The following is a 16,309-nucleotide window of genomic DNA, read 5'->3' on the forward strand; positions in this document are numbered from 1 at the left end:
GGGATTAGTGCCTCAAGTGAGAGAGAGAAATAATACAAGTAGGAGGTAATATGAGAAGCAGAAAACCTATAGAGTTACTACTCTGCTGGGAGTTTGATACTATGAGGAGAAGAGGAGGATGTGGCAGCAGCTCATGGGATTAGTATTGAGAGTAAGCAGAGGAGTGGAGGTAAATGATCACAAGGAAAGAAGAAAATACAAAAAGGGAGACAAAAGCTGCATTTCCAACAAACACTGTCAGTATTGTAACCTTTATGAAACCCATACGGATATGTCCTAAACCCTAGATATGTTTTGTGACAATACAGAGGAACGTCTGCACCTCGTTGATCGTCCACCAAATAGGGCTGCACGCCAATATCTTCAGAACAAAAAAGAACAGGCTAGAGTGTGAAGAGTCTGCTGCAATCAATGGGGTATTTAAAAACAGTGTTTGTGCATTGAGTCTGTATAGGGCAAAAGTGACGAATGCCTCGACCAATCAACGGACTGCAGTGTTTCTAGCTTCACCTGTTAGTATCAGATTAGTGTACTATGTATCTCAACAGAAGGGTTATAAGAACAGGAAGTGGAGCAGTTCTGTTGGTACCATCCTCAAGTTTTGACGATAGAAACACTAAAATAGTTGCTTCAGTGGGTAACAAAATGATCGAACGTGGCTAAAGGGTCTTTCACACCTATAGTTTGGTAGACTTGATGTGATTCGAGGGTAAAGTTGCAACATTGCTGCTCTTTTCATTTGATTAAGTAGGCGTTCACATTGCACTTTGTCAAGAGCACCAAACATCCACGAAACTGAAATGGTCGTTCGTCTGTTGGACAGAATATCCAAGCGAACTCGCTGACACTTCCTTGGTCTCATATAATGGTGCAACACTGAACTCATGCAGCCTTGGGTTCTCTGGTTTTGCTTTGGTGTTTTTTCATCAATACAATATTTTAGAAAATGCTGAACAATATGAGCAGCTGACAAGACAGAGAGTTGTCAAGCATTTCATTCTTCAAATGAGACGAGTAAGACGGTACAGAAGGAGAAGACGGGCCCCGATGAGAGAGAGATTAGATGTGTTATCCTTGTTACACAGACGATGAGCAAGGTACAGTCATAGTAAGTTATGGATTTGAAAGTTATTATCCGTTGAATCAAATGTAGGAATCCTTGGTTCTCTTCTTGGATTAGGGTTGGATTGTGTTCTCACCTAAAGTGAACCGAACTCTGGTGCACTTGGAAGCGAACCGAGATTGAGTTTGGTCATTTGGTCTGCACCAGAGTTTGAATGACGTTTACACGCTACCCCAACCCAGCCGTACGGTCTGACAAAACGCTCCAGGGTTCGGCTAAAACTGACCAAATAGATAGGTAAACAGGTGTGAAAGCACCCAAAGAAAGGTGGGTCAAGTTGGAGGAGAGGAGAGGAGAGGAGAGGAGAGGAGAGGAGAGGAGAGGAATAGAGGAGGCTCAGGGTAGAGGAGACTTGGCAAGTGTTCACCCTCCCACTCTGTTGGCAGCGGAGGCACAAACTGTTTGCTCACAGCAGTACATGCATCTATTAGTATTGTTCCAGGAGATAATAACTCTGTGTGTGTGATTGTGTGTGTGTGTGTGGGAACGTACATGTGTGTTTGCGTGTCAATTCTCAGCCAAAAGTGGAAAACGAGTTGCTAGGAGGTGGCAGACGAAACAATATGGAGCAGCAGTATAAAATGTACGAGGAAGCGAGCGTTTGTCTGTCTGTGGGTGTGTCAGACTTAGGTGCTAAATGTCAGCAGTATAGAAACACCAGACGATGCGGTGCCAACACCAACACAGCTCCAGAAAACTACAGCTTCAATGAGTTATCAAAACCTTACCGGTAGCTGTTGAATGCGCCGACAAATGGGAGGTTTTCAAATGACTGTTCAGAAGAGTAACATAAAGGACAGAAACCCCTTATCAGAAGATAATGACATGCACTGTAGGCCTCAAAAGTATCGATCACCTCTCAGACAAGCCTAACTGAGCACACTTACACAGCAGCAAACACTCTCACTTTAAGAGAGATTCAGCTGGCAACCAAAGCGTTTTAAGAAACTGCAGTGCCCCGGCCAGCCTTTCTTGGAACTTCCCCTGCATACACCCCTGCACATTCGGAGAGAGATTCAGCCAGCAAAGGGGTTTAAAGAAACTACATTTCTATAGCTGGCCTCAATTGAAGCTATGCTCGCGCACATATACACACAGCCTCTCTGCCTGTCGCCCACTTCTGCCATTAGCTTTATCTGTCTGAATTCAAAGCTGAGAGCCCAATCCCCGTTGGTTTTTTGAAAAGATTTTGCTAGGCTTGTTCTTCCCTTTATGCCCCTGACTCTCCTCTGGGAAAACATAGAAAAAGAGGGAACGGGAGGAGGGAGGGAGCGGGGAGAAAGATGCCGATCGCTGACACAGCCGCTGAGATAGCCTCTCTCTTGTTGGTAAGGGATATAAAGAAATGGAATGAGAGAAGAGGTAGATGGAAGGAGATGCTGAGATGGGGATAAGGGTACAGGCGTGAGGACGTTATGCTGGGGTAAGCTGCCGGAGGATTACCGCTTCAAATCTCTCCTCTTTTTGGCCTTTATTTGGCGCTTATTTATTCACATCTTTGAGGCTGTGTTCCCGCTCTCGCCAGGTACACACACACATTTGCTCACTGATAAAAGCAGCGTCTTGCGAAGGCAGAGGGAAAAGGTGAGGGGAGAAAGAAAAGGACAAGAGGAGATGGGAGGTCTAGGTAGGTGTGCCCTCTGCGTGGCAGGGGCCAGACGTTGACAACTCAATAAGCGAGCGCGTAACGGAGGACTGACATGGAACATGGAAGATGTAGGGAAGGGAACAGGTGAAGATGGTCTGTGTGAACAGCAGGGTGTGTGAACCATATGTAAATTCGGCCATCATAGAGAAAGAACAGAGACAGGGAGCGGAGGAGAAGAGGTGCAGAGAGCGACTGGCTCTTTTTATCATGACAGCTGACTTCAGTGTGTGCATGTGCAAAACCCAAATGTGTGTGTGTGTGTGTTTGTGTGTGCCTTTGTGGTATGAACCCTACAGCCAAGACAACGCCGATGTGTAGCAACTGCTGTGTTGTCAAGGGAACCATTAGCACGACTGAAAGGCTGGTATCTGCTCTGCGCTTGCCTGTACACACACACACACACACACGCACGCACACGTCGACCCTCTTGCACGTATGTTAGTGATGACTGGGAAAATAATTCCTCTGCATAAGCCCTACATATAGATCCAAGGGTGTAAGGAGCGACCACACTGCAAAGCAATGTAAACAACATCGATACCTAATACGTCTAGGTATTTGATGTATGTGCGGCGGAGACACAGAGACAGATGAATGTGTATTTGTGTCAAAGCTGTCAATATGTTACGCTGCTGTCTCACAGTCATCAACAGAATAGGATCAATCTGAGCATCAATAAAGCATCAAGGCCTAAAGCCATTTCCTCAGGCGGACTCATCAGAGATTCAACTAACATATGGTGAAGGACAGAGACTACTGTTTCTACTACTGTGAACTATCTAGGTCAGACTGCAACAGTGAGAATTCTATTATTCTAGCATTACTTGTCAATAAACCAGTTATTTTACGCGTTTTTAATAAAAAAATGTCATAAAATGTTTGTCAGTTAAAAACAGAAGTCATTTTCCTGCTAACGAATTCAAACAGACTGTTAATTTTGCCTCTGAATCCAACTGCATGCCATTTTTTGTTACAGTGTCAAACAGTGTTCGTGTTTAGATAACAAACACCTAGCAGCCAGCAGCTCAGAAGGCGCCGCAGCAGGGGGATTTGAGCGTGTGTGTGTGTGTGTGTGTGAGTGTAAGAGTATTTGCCTTGTGGGTCAGGCTGAAAAGGAGGTTAGTAAAAGTAACGTGTACACTAAACCGCAAACGGGGCGCACGTCGGGGTAATATAGACAACACGATAAAGGACAACGGAAGTGTGTGTATGCACAAACATTAATTTAGGCAGGGACATAAAATGCCAGTCAAGTGAGAAGAATGGTGAGGCGAGACAACAATAATAGCAAATTAAGAGATAAGCAATAAAAATGAAGCTGCCTCATGGGGCAGAACAAGAGATGAAGGAGAATCAGCTGACCGAAGGAGGATTAACAAGACGACAATTGGAGAATATAAAGTCTCGTCAAAGCTGAGGCACCTTCAGACTCGTCTTTACACTCCTCTTTCTTATTTCCATAGGTAAAACACAGGTAAAGTTTGTAGACTCACGTTTGGAGCCTCAATTTCAGCATTTTGGCCATTGCCTTTTTTCTTTTTTTTTTTTGGAGCCAGAACTGACCATATTTGGACAAGAGGGTGGAGCTGTACAGGAGCAACAGCTGTATCTGATTAGAGACTATGGTGACGCCTCTCAGACAACCTGTTACTCAATTGTCAGTATTTGGGCGTCAAATCTTAAGTGAGAAATATTTGCGATCAATCAAAGCTTTGACTGGAGGTGGGGGTAAATGAAAAATGGGGACATCAGTAGATGCACCTTAAACAACATGACAGTTAGCCGATTTGTTAGCATGCAGGTAGCACGTTAGCCGCAATAGCTAAGAAAAAGTATTTCGGAGAGGCTGTGTGACAGTGTGCTAGCTTAGCTAACAGGCTGCTATCTGGCTAACAGGCTATTTCCTTCAGTTCAGTTGCCTGTTGTTTGTCAAGTGAGTTCATATGATTAAAAAAAACTTCTAGGTTTAACACATTCTCGTTTAGCCGTTCATTCGTCTTTTCAATTGAATATTTCACAAAACATGCCTCAAACTCGGCAGGCTCTGTTTCTGTCCTGGTAATGTTCCAAGCACATATTCCAAACTACCAGATGGCGAAAAACTGACAAAATGAGCCTCTCCCCCAGGGCTACAGGTAGTTTCTACCCGTCCATAAAGAAATGCACTTCCTTGCATTGGACACTTGAGGCATCATCTGTATATTTACAGCTCTACGGACACCAGTCGCACACATAAGTGGAAACAAGGCGTAAGCCTGCCATGTGTGGTCATGCTGTCTCAATTTCAGTAGTGCTGGTCTGCTAGTGACGGAAAATAGAGGAGAGCAAGTCAGAGTCACAAAACTATCAGTAAGTTTGAATGTCCTTGTCTTAGAATAGTAAAAAATACTTAATGTTGATGCATAATAAATAATGTTGGAAAGCCATTTTTTATTCTATGGGATTTTTGGGGGCAAACATACATAAAAAACAGAGCATTCAAACACTGACTTTGATGTCGATTACTATGGCAATGAAGCTTCAAAGCATTTGGGTCAGCCTTTAAATAATATGTTACATTAAGCCTTAACAAAAGGTAAACAGGTGAGTTATATAAAAATTCAGCTATAACGCTAGCAATAGGGATCAAAATTGTTTTTCCTACCAGGTTGTCAACATGTTTATTTCTGCTGTAATGTTCGGCATTTAACATGGGGGTCTATGAAGACTGACTCACTTATGGAGCCAGCCTCAAGTGGCCATACAAAGGACTGCAGTTTTTGGAAAATTATCAAAGTCTGACTTTTTCCAACACTCTGACATTTCCCATCTCATATTTAATTGCCAAAGAGAAATCCATTATTATTTTAAAGTAGACCCTCAAGTTACTCACAAGGGCATTTAAAAAACCTCATTGTTTGTGATTAAAAAGCCGAAACAAGACTGAAATTGGTCCAACTGTCAGGTGACTATTGAGCCATTGAGTGAGCCCTGCTAGACTGGCCTCATTCAATAACGAAGTCAATATCCCAGAGTAACTGCCAACTCTCAATCCAACATATTAACTATTTGTCTCAACTTTCTTTTTCATAATCTCTTTCCCCCATGTGTCATCTCTGGCAGCCACACACTGAACCCTGCCGATTGATGGAGTGAAGTGAGAAACTGAAACAAACTGCAGACAAAACTGCTGTTTATTGGAACAATAGACTGGTAGTAGAGGTGAAAGATAAGAGCCAAAAGAAGTACAGAAGCCAAATAATGAGACAGGTAATGACGTGTCTATTGATACAGCCACCGGCTATCTGGCTGCCTGCCTGCAGTAGTCTCAGACAGACCAAAATTCAATATGTAGTTTGGCTATTTTCCTTTTAAGTGAGAGGGACCAGAGTATAACCGGGGAAAGGCAAACAAAAAGGCAAACAAAGAGGCGGCAGAGACAATAGAAGCCTTTTCTCTTTTTCCTGCTGCTTCAATCACTTACGAAACATTCAGTCTTATGGCCTCGGGTTCAACAATAATTTCAGAAATGTGTTTGTCTATGAATGCGAGCACACACTGATGACCTGTTATGATCTCTTTCTCCTGGTATCTTTGTCCTTGGAATCCAGTAGAAAAGCCGATAAAATGTGGAGCAATGTGAGGGAAAAAAGAGGAGTGCAAAAGAAAGGGAAAAACACACAAAGAAAGAGAATTAAAGATGAGATGAATACAGTGAGTGATATACTGTGAGACAGTACAGTGCGAGTGCATGAGAGCATTATACTATTGCCCTCATTGATGTGGAAGAGTGCTGCAGTGCCCTTCATGTAGAGGAAAAGGCTAAGAGGATTCAGCTGGTCCCCAAGCACAGTGTGTGCCTGTGTCTTTGCACTGTTTCCAGGGTATGCTTATCAGGGTGGACGGTGAAGTTGCAATTCCATCACACACACACATACACACACAAACAGGCACGCGTTGAGCACAAGGTCAACCTCGTAAACGAGTTGGGGGCGATAAAGCGGTGAGCAGGTTTCTCCCTTCCTCTCATCTCTCCATCTCTATTCAGGCCCATCTATCTCTCCGTCACCGCGATGGCGTGAATGCGTTTATGTGGGTCGCTCTGTTCACCTTCAGGCTATAATTCACGATTTTCAGGGAACAAAGCCGCCCAACTGTGACACCGATGCACGCAAACAGGCTGAGCGGTGCTTTATTTGAGAAGTGCTGCAAATGCTGAACTTTACCTGTGACACCAATTAGTCGGCAGTAATGCGGACAGGCTATTGGAGCATCAGAATTTATGGTCAGTGCTCAGTAGGAGCTACTTTTAATGGCACGAGGGCTCACAAGGTGGGTTTCAAGGTCAAACTTTAAATTACAAATTTAATCTCTATTTAAATTGAAAACTAATATGGTTTGCCAGTTATCGCGCTGCTACTCTATTTCACCTATTTCTTGTGTCCGAGACTGGACACGATAAGACTTGAAACTGGAAAAACTGATTAAACAGCAAAGAGAGCTGCAGTGATTAACTGATTAGTTGTTCATTATTAAATTAACTGCCAATTCATTCAATGATTGATTATTCGGTTTGAGAAATTCTCTGATTCCAGCTTTTTAAATTTGAGCATCATCTGGTTTCTTCACTCCTCTGTGACAGAAAAGTGAATATCTTTGGGTTGTACACAAACACTGATTGTCATTTTTCAACATTTTCTGACATTCTATAGATCAAACAACTAATCGATTAATCAAGAAAACTAGAGTAACTTCCTTCAGTCAGGTTGCAGTTACAGTTTACACCCATGTTGCTCCCGACTTGTATGTAGCCGTGACAGTAGACTATAGTTCAAATATGGGTGCCGCTGCAAAGAAGCTAAAACATGGATGCTTCACACATCTTCAACCCGGCAGCACAGAAGATCTATACAATCAACACAGGTTCAAGGTGGATACCCAAGATTAGTGTCACCAATTCAGTATCAGACCAAATGTCTCCCCCTCTGTTCCTGAGTTATGCCGTTGAACAGTGGCCAGAAAACATTATGATGTCACAGTGAAGTTGACCTTTGACCTTTTTATAAAATGCCATCACCTCATAATTTTATTCTATTTGACACTTAGGGGAAATTTGAATTGGTATAAGAATCCTTGAGTTGTGACAAAAAACATGTTTTGTGAGGTCACAGTGACCTTGACCTTTGACCACAAGTGGAAATTTGTGCCAAGTTTGAAGAAATTCCCTCAGTGCCTGCTTGAGACAACACATTCATGAGAATGGGACAGACACGAGGTCACAATGACCTTGACTTTTTGACCACCAGAATCTAATTAATCCATCCTTGAGTCCAAGGGGACGTTTGTGCCTTGTTTAAAGAAATTCCTTTAAGACGTTCCTGACATATCAAGTTCACAAGAATGGGACGGACACAAGGTCTCAATGACCTTGACCTTTGACTAATCAGTTCATCACTGAGTCCAAGTGAACGTTTGTGCCAACTTTCCATACAAATATGAAAAAGAGCTCCACTCAGGTTTGTATCAACACTTAATTGAATGCACAGATAAGGGCGCATCTGTGATTCTCAATTGACAACTGGTTACCAAAATTAACAATTCAAACATCTTTTATTTGCCATGAAGGATTTATTTTAGTGTTAAATTGAAATCATTAAAATCCTCATTTGGGTCATGTCACTCTAACAAAAACATATGCATGTAACTGGCACCATTAATTACCAACTAATTTGACAAGATTAATTAGTTTGAGTAACTTTTTTTCAAGAAATAAAAGGTCAAATACTCAAATTACAGCTTCTTAAAAGTGAATATTTATGGTTTCTTTACTCCTCTGTGAGAGTGAACTGAAAATCTGTGGGTTTTGGACGGAACCACACATTTGAGGACGTCATCTTGGGCTTTGGGGAATACTGATAGATGCTTTTCATCATTTTCTTAGGTTTTATAGACCAAACAACTAATCAATTAATCAAGAAAATGATCAACAGATTAATAGACAATGAAAGCAATTATAAGTTGTAGCCTTAATAACGCCACTCCAATAATGATAAGTGCACATGTTAGGGCTCATCTATGATTTTCAATTGATGACTGGGAATCAAAATTTACACCTTCAAACATATTTTATCTGCCAGTGAGGATTTATTTCAGTGTAATGTTGAAATCAATAAAAACCCCACTCAAATAAAAAACATACTTGCATGTTACTGAAACACTATCAGAAGAATCAGATGGTAAAATGTACGAAATATTACTGGTATGGACGTAGTCCAGACTGCCGCAGTTATAAATGGATGGGGACAGATCCTGTCTGTGGCTATAAAGCAGCAGTAATCTGGATATGGGGCTGCCTCCTGCACTCGTGGTTTGTTTAACTACAGTATGTGGTGGGAAAAAAGGGCCCGAGGGGCAGTTCACCGTCCCCACCGTCTGTCTTTCTCGCTGACCAGGAAACCACACCATGCATTATTCATTATGTGTACTCATATTCTCTATCTCTCTCCCTCTAACATACACTCACATGGACACACACTCTGCATGCCAAAGCATGAGAAAGAAAAACAAGACGAAAATAGATGCAAAAAGCAGAGACACACAAATGCATGTCGACAAAAACAGGCCGACATGAACGACAGAATGTGAGGCAAGTGTGTGAAAGAGGGGAGAGGAAGAGACATGGTCAAAGCAGTACTTGTATAATCAGCCTCATGCCAAAATAATTCAAGCGTGATCGGAAATCAATGTGAGAGCATGGAAGCTGTGGAGAAATCCAATGCCGTCCTGCGGCCCTGAAAGGCAAAATAAGACATATAAAAGAGGCTCAAATGCATGAAGGATGCATTCTGTGTGCCTCTGTGTGTGTGTGTGCGCGAGGAATGCTAAATGAATTGATCGGAGTTGCGCTGACCACAGATGTGCACAGAGGCAGATGGAAGAAAAGCCAGACGACTAGATAACACTTCAATTATCCAACTGCCACACTGTGCCTATTTATACCTGTGGTAGTGGCACTGTCAGAATTACCACGCAGAGAACAGAAAGCAAAATCCTCTAGATATTACAAAGGTGCCGGATGTATTAGCATTTAATTAAAATGCTCACCAAGAACAGTTATTAAAGCAGAGAGAGCTCTACGATCTGTAGAGGCAGGCATTAGCAGGGCATCTGTGATGCCGGCACAGTGACTCATCAACGCTCCACAACACGACCTCCTGCAGGTCTGATGGCAGCCTGTGCCAAACCCCCACCTATGGCAGCCTGGTGCACACAGTGTTCACGTCACAAGGCGGGGTACGGTGGGTGTGAGGGACCGGTTTTAGGCAGAGCTTGGACAACATGTGCAGGTGAACAATGCGCAAGCCATGACACTGAAAAGTGACACTGCAGGTAAGTGCCTGTGTGTGTTTGTGTTAAGACAATGGCAATTACGTTTAAACGCTAATTCAATTTTGTTTTCCCCTGATTGCTGCAATTATTATTTCTCATGTTACTTCTTTTCAACTGCAGCTGATATTTGAGGTGAAATGAAGTGTTTCTGAATCGCTGTTCCAAAGGATGGCGCACACTACGAACTATTTATCAAACTTTAAAACTGCAACTCAACCATGGCAGCTTTTGCATTGTTTGAAAATATCATTTCCTGCTAAATAGACTGTTGACAAGTTTTTAGAGCCTGGAAGACTTGGAGCGATAATGACCAGCTACTACACCCCATTTGTCACTTTTTTCTCAGGTGCAGTCAAATGTGGGATAATCCATCACAAGAGCACAACACTGTGTATAATTCAGTTTCTTAAAACAAGCTATTGGGTTATTTTATGGCTCAGATGTTAACACACTGTTGGAAATCATCTTTATTAGCTTTATTAGCCTGATATACCGGGACAAATGCCCTCTTCATGCATGTGCGTGTTTGTCTTTAGATGGCGAGAAGCAGGGATGGGGGCCAAAACCTGGTATTAAATGGCCGTAGGATTAATAAGCTCAGACGTTACTATTTTTTTTTATTGGTTCTTTTTAATGGTTTGGTTTTATTTATTATATCGCTGCAGCATCTGCTGTGCTGTCTTTGTCACGGCTGCTCCTCCGCATATACACACACAAACAACACAAAGTGAAGTCAACCAACAGCAGAGTAGAGAGGCCGCATTGAAGACGAAGCCAAGACAGCTTGAAGATTACTCGAGCCGACGACAACTCCCCTCATAAGTAAGTGCAATGCAACCTTAGACAGTAAAAGCTAATACTAGGGGTGGGCGACATGGCTTTAAAAAAATCCCGATATTTGAGGGTGTTTTTGCGATAATGTATGAATATTCTTGACGATATGACAAATTAGTAAAACAAAAAAAAAATAGTATACATTTAAGAAAATAGAATTGCAACAAAATAAGTGATCGTTTTTACAGTTTACCTTCTAATATTCAGTGGACTCCCATGTGCGCACGGCGAGAGAGGAGAGGGAGAGACGCTGTGCTGCTGCCAGAGGAGCCGCTGACTGAGTTCCCCGAGTCGCTACAAGAGTCTGAGAAGTCCAGGGCTGTTCATGAAACATTCAGGACGCCACAGTTTATTCCACATTACTGAAGCTGCTCCTCTTTTTGGAACCACTGCAGTCGCTAATAAGTTGACTTTCGCCCATGTTTGTTGTTGCCGTGAGTAACTGTATGACATCAAATGTCAACAAGTCGAAATATAGCGAGTATCACAATATTAATTTATCATCTGTTCAAAATTAGACCAGTATCATTGTGAACTAGACGATACGGCCCACCCTTAGCAAATGCTTCATTAACACGTATGTCAATCTGCTCTGCCCAAAGGTTAATAGCAAGTTGTTCAAACAAGCTAAAAAGAAACTTGAAAAACAGTTTTTAACTGAGTCAGGACAGTTTTAACTGAAACACACCGAATGTTACTTTTGATTCCTTTCCTATATGAATAAAAAAACAAATTCAAATTGTCTGTATGTAGTCTGTTTTGCATGTATCTTCAAATATACCAGCAGTACTTGCGGGCAGTGAATCCAACAGAGACAGGAGCTCAGAGGACGAGAGAAAGAACTGATCCTAGCTGATGTCTGTGTCTTTTAGTCTTTCTTGCTTCTCTTTACTTATAATTGCGATGTCAGGAATATGAATTATTGTAGTGACGTCTTGTTTCCAGTAAGATATTATTGAGTTTGTACAGAGACTTTGCTTTACAGTCACGAATGAACCAACTTGATATGGTGTTTCAATAGTGGTAGTATTGATAAAATCCAAACGGTACTCCTACAGAGAAGTGCGAGGATGTAAACTACGAGCATCCTTGTGTGAGACGGAGAAATTGTTAGTGAGTAGGCAGTCGGGGCAGTACAGCAGATGAGACCACCCAGACTGAATGAGGTCAACAGGACTGACAGTACACGTAGGTGGATCAGTACATCGCATATTACTGTCCACTTAGCCTGCTCTCATCGCAGCTCAATCAAACACTCCATCTCTCATCTCACCCTGTTTTCTTATTCCTGCTTCCTCTCCCCGCTTGGTGATCAGTTATACAACTGGAAACACACACACACACGTTTCCAATCAACTGTGCTGATTATACGCAATAAAAAAGTTTCAGAGCTGATTAGTGCAAACTATTTATTCTAAGATGAAATATTACAAACACAGCAAGTAGATGCAAATGCTGTTTGCAAAATATGATATTATGCGACACCTGACAAAAGCTGAAATTTAATATTCCACCCAGAGAACTATTTTTTTAAGCTCATGTCTGAAATAGCTCGTAACTTTGACGGCAGCATCACACCGTCATCCTCACATTTTTTCACAGCTCTCTCACTTTGGAATGACGCTTATTAAACTTACAATATTTTTAATGACGCGTCAGTAACAGTTAAAATATTGGTTCACTGACTTGTGTATTTCATTAACCAACACTACACCACTAATTATGTCCCGTCTCTAGCTGACTCATCCCAGATAAACACGTCAATGCGGTGAAATTCGTCCTCCCTCCTGGTTAGGCTGAGCGTTTGAAGTTGCCACCCAAAAAAAAAAAGAAAAACAAGACGAGAAATCAGCGGAGAGCCTCGGTGACGAGACTCTCTGAATGGATGGGGTTGTTTTTTTGTCAATGGAAGGTGGGAGGTGAGAGAAATTAAATGGAAGACATCAAATAAGAAAAAAAGGGAAATGTCTGGGGTGGTGTTTACCAATGTGTTTTCCTTTTTTTTAGTCTCTTTGCCTCAGAATTCTGTGCTGCTGTTTCGGTTCCATGCTGGGAACGGGAGCAGAGTCTGTCAGAGATTAACACAACACAGAGGGAAGCGGGAAGAGACAGAGAGAGGCAGACAGACAGGGGAAGAGAGGAAGAAGGGAGGGAGGGGAGGGATAAAGGAAGACAGAGCGGATAAACACAAAAGTGATTTTTGAAAAGAGGGGAAGAAATCTTTAAAAGCGAATCACCACAGAGACACAGAGAGAATGAGGGGTGGCGGCGGCGGTGGTGATGGGGTTTATAAATAGAGGAGACAGAAAGCAGGGCCTCTCCCCTCACTGGATGCCACATTAATTATGTGTGTCTGCATCAGGAGAAATTAAGACATGGCCGTGTGGCAGTTTAGAGGGAGAAATTGAGGAAGGAGAGAACGGGGAGGAATGGCAGGCGCGGAGGGACGGAGAGCTAAGAGCAAATGTCAGTCAGAGATTTAAAACTGGACACCAAAGACGACGACGGGAGGCGGGAGTGAGGCACAAATGAGCGGAAACGGAGACGGCGGAGAGCAAGAAAAGGCTATTAGTGAAGGACCAAAACAGTGGCACAAAAGCAAGAAAAGCGCACTCATGCCTGCACCCAAACTCACTTTCAAAGGGAGACGAGAAGGAGAGAAACGCTAATTACAGAGAGGTGTGAAGAAGAAAAAAAAGCATACGGACCATTGAGTCAACATGTCATCAAATCAACAAAGCCCTACAAAGCTCAAAATGGCTGTCGAGCGGCGTGAGCGAGAAAAATATTTTTATGAATGCAAATAAATACGCTGCCAAACCCAAATCAAATGTTATTCACGTGAGTCCGTCTTCTGAACACCTTAAAATGCTTTCTGCAATCAGATGCTATTCAAAGATCAATCAACAGCAGAATCTTATGCTAATGAAATCAAATGATCCATATTCATGCTCAAGTGTGACACACACCTTAATAACCTGTTTCAGTCGCGCTGGCTGTGCTGCTAGGAGAGACGGAGAGGAGGATGGATCAAGGGCACCTAGCGTTTCTACCTCTCCGTTCTACATAGTGTCTTTTATTCCGCTGCTGCTCTCTCGTTAGAGCTCCTGCACTTCCTGTCACCTCTTCACCCCGGCTTTCTCTCACACAACTCTCTCCTGTTTCAGTGTCAGGCGTTGTCTATCATTACACTATCATTTGACTCTTTTTCCAGCTGGGTGCACACGTTTCAGAGCTGTCACTTGTTTTGTTCCTCCGTAAAAAGTCGGTGAAACAGGAGAATGAAACTAATTTTCTTTTGCTTAATGACTTGCCTTTTTCCTGTTTCTGGAAAAGTTTCAGCTCTCATGTGTGAATCTGTGTTGTCATTTATTTGAATGTGTCCATTTGTGAGCGTGCAACTTTTGTGTTCATATTAGCCCCTAACAGCAGGTCAGTGCTGCCAGCCAAGCAGCCCCCGCACTGGGCTCGGGACTCATTATGTGGCGCGGTCCTGCCTGCTAACTCCCACCTACCTGTGAAAAAACTTGCTGACACCACCGATGACTGGCAAGGGAGAAAATGTGTGAGAAAAGTGTGTGCATCAGAGCGTGTGCGGACGGGAGAGGTTATGCGCGCGATAACAAAAGCTTAATTTAATCTGCGCACATATCAGAAAAAGAAAGTCTTATAAATCTGATTAATTATACATTTGTGCGTCTGTGTGCATCTGTAAAAAATAATAAACACATCAACCTGTCAGCGCCAGAGAACCTCTGCACTGCGCTGACTCATGGCAGGGGGTCTGCATCCCTGTCAATCAAAACCCCCTGTTGCTTGCATCAATTATTTCACAGCCGAGGCTCTCTCCATCCAACTCCTGGCTCGCCACACACACATACAACCATACACACTCCAACACGAGTCCACCTCCAACGCCGGCCAAGGCTACATTTCCATGACAATTAAACACCAGAGGACAGTGGAGTCAGCCACCCTACGCAAAAAAAAGCCCTTTAAAATGGCGATAGGATTGGAGAGGTGGAGTTAGAGAGAGCAAAAGAGAGGGGAGTGTGCGGCCTGGATAAGTGGTAGCAGGATTATAGCTGGTTCCATCATGGCTTTGGTCCGTTCACTGCTTCTTATAAAAACCTATTAGCATGTGAATGAACAGGCACACAGTGGAGTTTTCTAAAGCCCAGGAGCACTGATCCACTATCAGGTGAGCTTTCCATAAACTGGGAGGAAGCGGGGGAGGATGGTGTGTGTCTGCATGTGTGGTTTTTTTGGGGGGGTTAGTCCACTTGACCGTGGCCACTTTGGTCTGGATTTTTTGCGGAGATTTCAAGGCACTCCAGGTACAAGTACAGTCCTTTAAATCACTTGGGAGTAAACAATTAAATCAGCCTATTAAAGTTTGTCGCCCAATCTTTGCGCCACTTGTTTCTGAGGTCAAGCATCAAATCAAAAGTCAAACTGTCAAAGGTAAAACATGAATTTTGTTTCAAGTAGATTTAAAATGTGCATGTCTGTTGTAGATGTTTTTTGGAGTCCAAACACGAGACATCCTGTCCTGTTTTGTAGGACAGGCATTTATCAGCTTTTTGCTTTTGTCTGAGCCTTTTCAGTCACTTCTTAATGTATGAGGTAAGGTAAGGTAAACTTTATGGTCCCCTAAGGGAAATTCATCTTGGGCACAGTGCTACATTTCATTGCTTCACAGGACAAGATAAAAACATCATCACAGGGACACATCATCACAATGACAGTCCCATCACATAAAACAGACATGGACTACATTTAACAATCACAACACAGAAACATACAGAGACGTCTAAAGTGCAAGAAAAAATGCTGTGTGCTAAAGTGCTGTGTGTTTAATGCACGTTGCTTGTTGCTCCATTGCACTAGTTTTTAACATTGTTCAACAGCTTAATGGAGGCTGGAACAAATGACAATTTGAGATATGATATGATATGATATACACTCACTTGCCACCTTATTAGGTACACCTGTTCAACTGCTTAGCACAAATAGCTAATCAGCCAATCACGTGGCAGCAACTCAGTGCATTTAGGCATGTAGACATGGTCAAAACCTGATGAAGTTTAAACTGGGCATCAGAATGGTGACATGTCATGGTTGTTGGTGCCAGAAACTGCTGATCTACTGTGATTTTCACACACAACCATCTCTAGGGTTTACAGAGGATGGTCTGAAAAAGAGGAAATATCCAGTGAGCAGCAGTTCTCTGGGTGAAAATGTCTTGTTGATGCCAGAGGTCAGAGGAGAATGGCCAGACTGGTTCAAGATGATAGAAAGGCAACAGGAACTCAAATAACCACTGGTTACAACCA

The 16,309-nt window shown here is 42.7% G+C and overlaps 1 protein-coding gene across 1 annotated transcript in view; it reads right to left on the reverse strand.

Annotated features, from left to right (window-relative positions):
- The window catches only part of snd1 (staphylococcal nuclease and tudor domain containing 1), a 272,528-nt gene that overhangs the window by 155,338 nt on the left and 100,881 nt on the right, over window positions 1–16,309 (reverse strand). The window lies entirely within an intron of this gene.

The sequence above is a fragment of the Epinephelus lanceolatus genome, chromosome 23, assembly GCF_041903045.1.
Source record: "Epinephelus lanceolatus isolate andai-2023 chromosome 23, ASM4190304v1, whole genome shotgun sequence".
NCBI classification, from domain to species: Eukaryota; Metazoa; Chordata; class Actinopteri; order Perciformes; family Serranidae; genus Epinephelus; species Epinephelus lanceolatus.